This window comes from Humulus lupulus, chromosome 2 (genome assembly GCF_963169125.1).
Source record: "Humulus lupulus chromosome 2, drHumLupu1.1, whole genome shotgun sequence".
Taxonomy (NCBI): Eukaryota; Viridiplantae; Streptophyta; class Magnoliopsida; order Rosales; family Cannabaceae; genus Humulus; species Humulus lupulus.
Genome location: NC_084794.1, coordinates 193,588,120 through 193,596,669, shown reverse-complemented (window position 1 = coordinate 193,596,669; position 8,550 = coordinate 193,588,120). Strand labels below are relative to the sequence as shown.

Below are 8,550 nucleotides of genomic sequence, written 5' to 3'. Positions count from 1 at the left end.
TGAAATGAGATTGACTGGTTCAGGCATTCGCACGGAGTCAAAAGTTGCCGGGTTGGAGGTAGATTACTTGGATAAACTTTCTGCCTAGTGATACACTGTTTGGTTTTACTGGAATTGGAGAGGGTATTTTGCTCATCAGTCTTAGGCTTTGTGGTTACTTAGATGATGTGTTAAATTTATTTTGAATAAGATTAGTTATGTCATAGTTCTATGTGTGAAATAGAATGAATGATGTAATGTAGTGATAAAGTCAACATCCATATGAAACTCAGTCTTGTGTATTTGGTTTTTTAGTTTTGATAAATAAAGAAAAAAAATGTTACTTCATAATAACATAAAGATTATTAATTGACATAGAAAAAAACTATCCAAACTTATGATTTGTTGTTTGATGGGAATGATATTTCTTAGAAGTAATATTACAGAAAATGAAAATGCAGTACCCTAAGGTTTCATGAGAAATAGTTCTGCATGCTGGACTTTTCCCACACAATCTTTGGCCTTGGATTTCTAGCAAGGTGATGTCCCTATGGTTTGAACTCGCCTCCTTTTACTTAAGAGGATTTTGTTTGTAGATCCTGGTACCAGAATTGCGAATAAGACCCTCTAATGTTAGTGAAGATGAGTTCAAAATCTTACAGACCGCACATTGATAGAAACTTGAGACCAAATACTTGCTAGAGAATGTACCACAAGGACAAATTGATGAAATCGTAGACTAACTAAGTTGACTGCCTAACATTATCCCTATAATGTAAGAGCTAAGGATGCTGAGGTTGTCTGCTCTAACATAATTTTAGGCATGGTTAAACTTTTAGGAACAGGAAGAAGAGTTTGTCATGACATCTCAGACAACTTCAATAGAGAGATATAACAAATATTGTCCTAGTTTCATTTGACCTTGTTCGAAACTTGGATTTTGGATTTTTGAGGGACAACAATTTTAGGGAAGAAGCATGTCATTAGACAGAGCATGTCCATAAGACAGTGACAGCTTCAGGAACAGGATACCTAAAATGTAGTCAATTTTTTATTAAGCCATACTTTCATGTGCTAATTTCTTTCTTCTGAATTACAACCCCAAAATTATTGAAAATAATGGTAATTATGATCATAATTAGAATAGGTACTTTTTTTTTGTTCAGTAGCATGACTCTTGGTTCAATGGAACAAATAATACACTTGTAAAGGAAAACAAAAATATTTTTTTGTTTTCAAATATATTCATGTGCTCTGCATCAACTAGAGAAGAGTGGGGGGAACTATTCTAAACTAAACAGAGATACTTTGTTAAGAATAAAGTTATTGGTGCAAATAGAAATTAGCAAGAAAAATAGAAAAAGAATAAAAGAGAGAAAAGATAATAGATATTGGAAAGAGAATAAAAACATAAGAAATAAAGAGAGAGATATAAATTCAAAAGAGAATTGGTTCAATAAATTTTCATCCATACAATGAAAGTGTGTGTGTGTGTGTGCTGTGTATGCATTTTTGTCTCTACTACTTTGAGAAAGTTGACTAAAACTAAACCTCATTGTCAGATCCCAATAGCTAATAAATTTCCTTTTCTTAGAAAATTTCTTGGTTTATCTCTTCAATTCAAGATTTATTTTTCTTTATGTAGTGGTGGGGTTACATAGGATAATTATCTCAACTGTTCATTATGAGTGAATTTTTTTGTAGGACTTGGCCAAAGTAATGAATAGGAAAAACACAAAGCAACAATAATTTTCACTTTCTTGATTTGGAAAGCAAGTTTATTTATATAAATATACAATTAATTTCAGTCAATTTTTTTTACAAGTGGTTTGAATCATATTCAAATTGAAAAGAGAGAATAAAAAATATAAGTGAAGGGACTAAACTACAAGTTGCAATCAACATGAATTAGAAATTAGAAATGCCATAAAGAATAAGACAATGAAATTTTTACATTATGAAAAGAAAAATATCTGCGTATAGTCTAGCCAAAAGAGCAAAAATTTCTTCATAAATAGCTTATTTAGTCCTATTATAATCATGCTACTGGTTTCTGTTGTGGGTCTTGGGCTCTTTGCAAGGGGATTCCCACTTGTAATGTCCAGAAAACTCTGTTACTTTTATGTCTTCATAACATAACATTATTAAAAAGGCCTTAATAACACTTTCTTTTTTCCTTGTTCTGTATGCAACTTGCAAGGGTTATTTAATGACTACAACTGTTAATGGAAAGCTATTCTCCGGCTATATGCTGCATTGTTGTGCTTATTTAACACAACATAGAACTAGATCTGATCCATAATTTGTATGAGAAGCTAATAAAAAGACTGTTTTTATTTTTCAATTCCCATTTGCAGGAGAGAGATTTAGTGATGTGGTTGGTAGCCCATATTACGTTGCACCAGAAGTCTTACGCAAGTGGTATGGTTCAGAAGCATATGTTTGGAGTGCTGGAGTGATTCTTTACATTCTGTTAAGTGGAGTGCCTCCATTTTGGGCTGGTAGGATTTTTAAAGATCTTCTTGTTAGTCATTGTTGTATTTAGTATCTGTGTTTCTATTTGTGTCTCTGTATGTGTATTTTGTGACCTTTTTTCTTTCCCCTTGGTTTCAATAGAGAGCGAGCAAGGGATATTTGAAGAAGTATTACATGGTGACCTAGACTTTTCAACAGACCCATGGCCTAGTATTTCTGAAGGTGCCAAAGATTTAGTAAGGAAAATGCTTATTCGAGATCCCAAAAGGCGGATATCTGCACATTATGTTTTGTGTGAGTTTCTGTCACTGGTTTGCTTTCATAATTACAATTTTTGTGTTTGACCTGTGTTGCTACTGAAATTAAAGGGTTGCAATTATTGTTGAGCAAAGCTTTTTGGAAAAGCATCTGTTATTGTTGAGCATATGCAATTCCATTCCAGCCATCATAGTTATGTCACGGTGTTAAAATGTTTTGTGGGCCTCTTGGCATATACTTAAATTGTTTGCTTGTCCGAAGCCTTGCTTTTGATTATGATGACTTTTACATTGTTTTTTTTTTTTGGTCAGTTGCCCTTGATACGTTTCTGCAGTAGCTGTTAAGGCAAATTTATTTGATGTGGCTTTAAATACAAATATTCTTGATACTGGATCTAATGGTTCCTTGAGGTAAGGCCTTTAGTTTGATTTGCCAAGTTTAATATAGTTATACACATCAGAGGTCAATATTTTAAAGACTGGTTGTTCTTGTTTTTTTTCTTGTTTTGGTATCGTTATCACTGTTTTGGTATGCATTTTCTTGGAATCGTTATTACTGTTTTGGTATGCATTTTCTTGTTTTTTTCTTCATTATTTTGTATTTTTGGTAACTGTAAGGGTTTTTTCTTTTTTACATTTTCCCTATATCAACATTTTAGGAAAAGAAAATCTCTATTTCACCATTGAAGATCTGCCCCTACTTGCTTCTCTTCTAGTCATCTTGAGTGTCTCTAGTCATCTCTAAAGTCTTTGGTCAACTATGTATCATAGTCTACTCTATTGGAAGGGTAAGTTCTCCATTCCTTTTGTCCTCTGCTATACTTTAATGCTCTGAATGTTGATATTTTTGTATTGTGCAAATGAGGTTCACCATTATTTTCAGTTTACTTTTGGTAACAGTGCTAGCTAAATTATTTTTATTTTTCTTCTGAAATGATTTTTTGAGATAGTGTTTCACAGTACAGATTGAAGATAAAAACTAAAAGCTTTTGTGATAGTTTACCATATACAGATTTATGATCTATTAGTTTAAGTTTTCGAGTCTTTGTCTCTTGTGAGCTGTGATTTGCTACTAATTGCTTGCTTTATCTCTGTTGGGTGTCATATAGCTAGCTGTACATCTCTTCATTCATTGCACAAAAGCTCCTCTTATTTAGCTTATGATAAAACTCTATATGCAGGTTCTTAAAAGCTTGAGAAATTGGTTTACCTGTGTTGTCTTCTTGAGAAATTGGTCTACCTGTGTATGTATTCTTAAGAACATAGGATAGTGTTTTGAAACTTCCTTTTTTTCAAGGTTATTCGAACAGTGTGTTGATTTGTTTTATTATGATGGCATTAATTATTATAGGGTCTTATGCTTGCCTATATGTTTCTCTTGTCTTTTGCAAAGCAGTGTATAAATGTTATTTTTTTATCTAGCCTTATTTCGTGTTCGCTTTGTGATGTTTTTATTATTGGTAGGTGTTATCTTTCTTTTTATTAATAAATTCTTTGTTCTTTTTCTTTCTGTCTTTCTCTTTTTGTGTTTCTTCAGATTTTTTGTAAGTGGATTAAGCTATAATGACTACTGTAATGCATGTTGGTGAATTGGATTGCTTACTTATTTATAGTAGTGTTTGAAACTAATTTGTTTGATGTGATCTGAACTAGTAACTGAAGTTGTTTCATGAGTTTCAAAAGCTTGATTCATGAATTGGATTGCTTACTTCTTCATGCAGAAAATGGGATCAATGGAAGATGAATTGGATCCATGTTGAACAATTAGATCCATGTTGAACAATCAGTAAGTTGCTTAAAATTTTTGCTGAGTTTTTTATGTCAAGCATAAGTAGAGAAGCGAGTATCAGGTTACTACTTGGGTATATTGTTAAAGAGTCCTTTGATTATTGTACCCTTCCTAAGACTATTTCATGGTTTGGAAAACTATCTATGGCTCTGAGGTTTTTTTTCTTTAAAAAATAGATGTTAAAGGAGATAGCTTCTGACTAGACAATCTCTAGAAAAAGGTTGAGATATGACTTGGCCATTCAGGCCATTTTTGCCAAGTACTTCTGATTTCTGTTTTCCATGGTTGGACTATGTGCTCTTTCTTCTGCATTGCTCATATTTTGATGCTTCTCTGAATTCAGATTGTATTTTACTGTTCAGAACATATATATTTCACATGGAAAAAGTAAACTATTTCTTACTTTTGAACTTGGGAATGGTACAAAAATACACACATATGTTTAGACTGTGATGTCTGAGTATCAATGAGAGCATTTTCGTTTTTTTCAAATGTCAAAATTCCTTTATACCTTACTGGTAGAGAAGTTGTTCTTGGTCATTGAAATTTACAAAACATTCTATATATATATTTTCCTATTTACTCAAGGATGAAACTTGTGTATTCAGATATTTTCCTATTTAGATATTATCTTGCAGATCCTTATCATGTTAGCATTAAGATATTGTGTTCTCCTCCTATCTGCGTTTATGTAACTGAAGAATTTTATATGGTTATGCCTAAAACTATCCTTCTAGTTTGCTTACGCAACATTCTGGGGACAAACTAAAATTTTGTTTCTGATTCATACCTTTTTTCCTTTTTCATGAGAAAATATCTCTTATTCACACTGACCATTGTCTGCTGTAACTCTATAATTGGCTGTAAGCTTTATCATCTATAATAGATTTGCTCGAGCTGATGAACTAGACGTAGAGTGACACGTTGTGGTTTGAACCAATATAATTCCAAGTGTGACTTTCTTATTTTTCTACTGGTTTTTACTTGTTGTTTGCTAGCTTATTCATCTGTTGCTCACTGGTATGTTTGCCAAGTGTTTGTGTATTGGTTCTGGTTCATTTTTCTCACCACAATCTCTTGAGTAGACAATGAGGGATTGCTTTTGAGACACCATAATCATAAAATCTTGGAACTCTGCTTTTTCATTCATTTACACTTGTCCATATGGTAACATGTAAACTACCTTTTTTTTCTCCAAATTTTCTATGGAACTCTGACTAGAATGTACCATGGCAGGTCAATATAAGAAGTGTTGATGAGGTTATTGTGATTGGTGCTGGCCTTTCTCTGTCTTCATCAGCTTTTGTTCTGCAGGTAATTTTATTTTAGAAGTGTAGAAAATGTATTTTGATAAAATAACAGGTTTCTTTTCTTTTCAAGTATTGACATGTTTGACATAATAATGCAAGTAGAAGTTACTAGCATGTCCACTTTATAGGCTTTATATTTCTATCAATTGTGGCATATTAGGCTATTAATGTATATTTATAGGATTGTACCTGTCCTATATATGCATCCAGTGTGCATGAGATTACATTCTTTTAGTTAAATTTTCTTCTTATTTCTCAGTTTTTGAATATAAACTAATAAATTATACAACTAATAAATGTATATATAAAACAAATCACTCTTTCTACAACACAAGAGTATAACTTTATTGAAAAAGTATTATAATAACTAGTAAAGTAAAAAATCAGTATTGAAAAAGAGGGAAATGAAATAAAAAGTATTACAAGAATTACTCTTTTTTTCAATTTGCAAGAATTACTTTATATGCTTTTTTTGGGGATGATTTTCCCATGACTTTTTTTAGTGCTTACACATTATTCTTAGAATATTTTAAACTTCTAATATGAAAGTTTCTAATAATAACAATATTATATATGCAGAATTATGAACCAGGATACCCAACACCTCCAAATACTAGGAGCTTAGGCATATATGCACTGGACCCGGAGCTTAGGCATATATGCACTGGGAGCTTAGGCATATATGCATTGCCAGGGGAGAATATTTTGTGCTGAAAGTAGTAACTTTTCAATATGTTGAATATTTAAGACTACTTGAATACTTAAAGAACATTTTGTTGTTGATGACAGTGTTGAATGTTTTAAACTAATTTGTGGATTGTTAATACAATGTTGAATGTTTTTAATTTTTGTTATTTGAAAATCAAGATCATTTGATGATGCTAGTATATATTAGAAAGCTAATTTTAATTATATAAAAAAAATATAATAGAATAAATTAGTGTTATATAAATGAATATATAATGAGAATTTAAACTTATCTAAATATTAAAATAATACGAAAATTGTGTTATAATATCTATTACAATAACACTTTTTATGTAAAGAATTTTGTTATGCAAACTTCATTATATAACACAAATAATGTGTTATGCTAAAGTGTAGTATAACACAAAATATGTGTTATACTAAAGTGTAGTATAACACAAAAAATGTATTACACTAAAGTGTAGTATAACACACATTTATAAGTATTGAAATGTGTTATATAATATACTATAAATAATATAATTAAACACTTAACTATTTATTAAGATAACACAGAAAGTGTGTTATCGTTGACAGTATAATAACACATCTCTATAACAATGATAAAGTGTTATGTAAAGTACCCTGACCTACGATAACATAGTCGGTCTTAACACATCAAAAAGTGTTATGGTATGTTTTGATAACACATTTTTGGTGTTATTAAAAGCATTTTTTCTTGTAGTGATTATTGTTTTCTGATGGGCTGAGTCATTTATTGCAGATAGATTTGGAAGTATTCTTCCAGGGAAATCGAATGAACCAGCCGGTGCTGGATGTCAGGTTAGAGACAACAACCAGGGTCAGAACTCTCCGCCAGTTCATGAATTCTGGCAACATGTGCTTGCTGATATGCAAGCTAGTATACAGAGGAGATCCGCCTATTAAGATAGCACCAAGTTCCAGCAAAGAACACTGCACCAGTTGTGCCACCTGTCGTGGCACTAGTATTATAGCAGCAGCCAGGGGCTAAAAATAGGTGGGAGCCTCTCTATGAGCACTGAAACAACACCCTCCTACCTTTGAGGGAGGGACAGATCAACTGTGAGCTGAGCAGTGGATGGGTATGAACACCTCCATCCTAGACTTTATGGGGGTGGCAAGTAATGACAGAGTGGTCTATGCCACATTCATGTTCCGGGAGGACGCCCGAATCTTATGGGAAGTGGTAACCTAGACAAAAGATGTAAAGACTTTGAGCTAGGAGGAATTTAGAGAAATGTGAAATACTATAACGATGCAGTCAGAGCTGCAAAGGCAGATGAGTTCAGTAATCTGGTGCAGGGCACCATGACTGTTACAGAGTACGCCCTGAAATTTGATGGGTTGGCCAAGTTCACTACAGACTTGGTGCCAACTGATGTAATAAGAAAAGATAGATTTGTTTGAGGGCTAAATGTTATGATAGCCCATGATGTTAAAATTACTTCAGTGCTAGAGTGATAACTTATGCTCAGGTAGTGGAGAAGGACCTGACTGCTAAGGGTGCTGAAAACAAGATCTGGCGCGAGAAGGCAACCAGAAGGGACACTAGGAGGTTGGGACCTCCCTTTATGGGATTTGGAAGAGGCGAAGGCCCTAGTGACCAGAAGAGGAAGACCCCATATACCATTACAGTTCCAGGCCCAGACAAGAGGCCACGGGGTATACAGGTTGGCCACCAGGGTGTCAATGAGAGCTGGAGGACTTATCCGAAATGTACCAGATGTAGGAGACACCATCTGAGAGAGTGTCAGGAGAAGCCTGTTTTTTATGTGGTAAAATTGGGCACCTTAAGAAAGATTTCCCAAGATTGAAGAAGGAAGACCCAAAGAAGGCGCTCAACTTGGTTCAAGCTCGAGTGTTCGCATTGACAAAATCAAAGGCTGAGGCTCCACCCTCAGTAGTGACAGGTTAGCTTTCTAGTGCTAGCACTTCTTATTCTATTTTAATTGATTCCGGGGCTAACATTCCTTTGTATCTAGTAGGGGGATTGATAGGTAGTGTAGACTAT

At 33.4% G+C, this 8,550-nt stretch overlaps 1 long non-coding RNA gene across 1 annotated transcript in view; it reads left to right on the top strand.

Annotated features, from left to right (window-relative positions):
* LOC133816474 (uncharacterized) overlaps positions 1-3,495 on the top strand; it is a 3,658-nt gene extending 163 nt beyond the window's left edge. The window contains exons 1-3 of the long non-coding RNA XR_009885270.1: positions 1-123; positions 2,337-2,480; positions 2,596-3,495. The exon at positions 1-123 is cut by the window's left edge and continues 163 nt beyond it. This is a non-coding gene — a long non-coding RNA (uncharacterized LOC133816474). The remainder of the gene's footprint in view (positions 124-2,336; positions 2,481-2,595) is intronic.
* Positions 3,496-8,550: the final 5,055 nt, after the last annotated feature.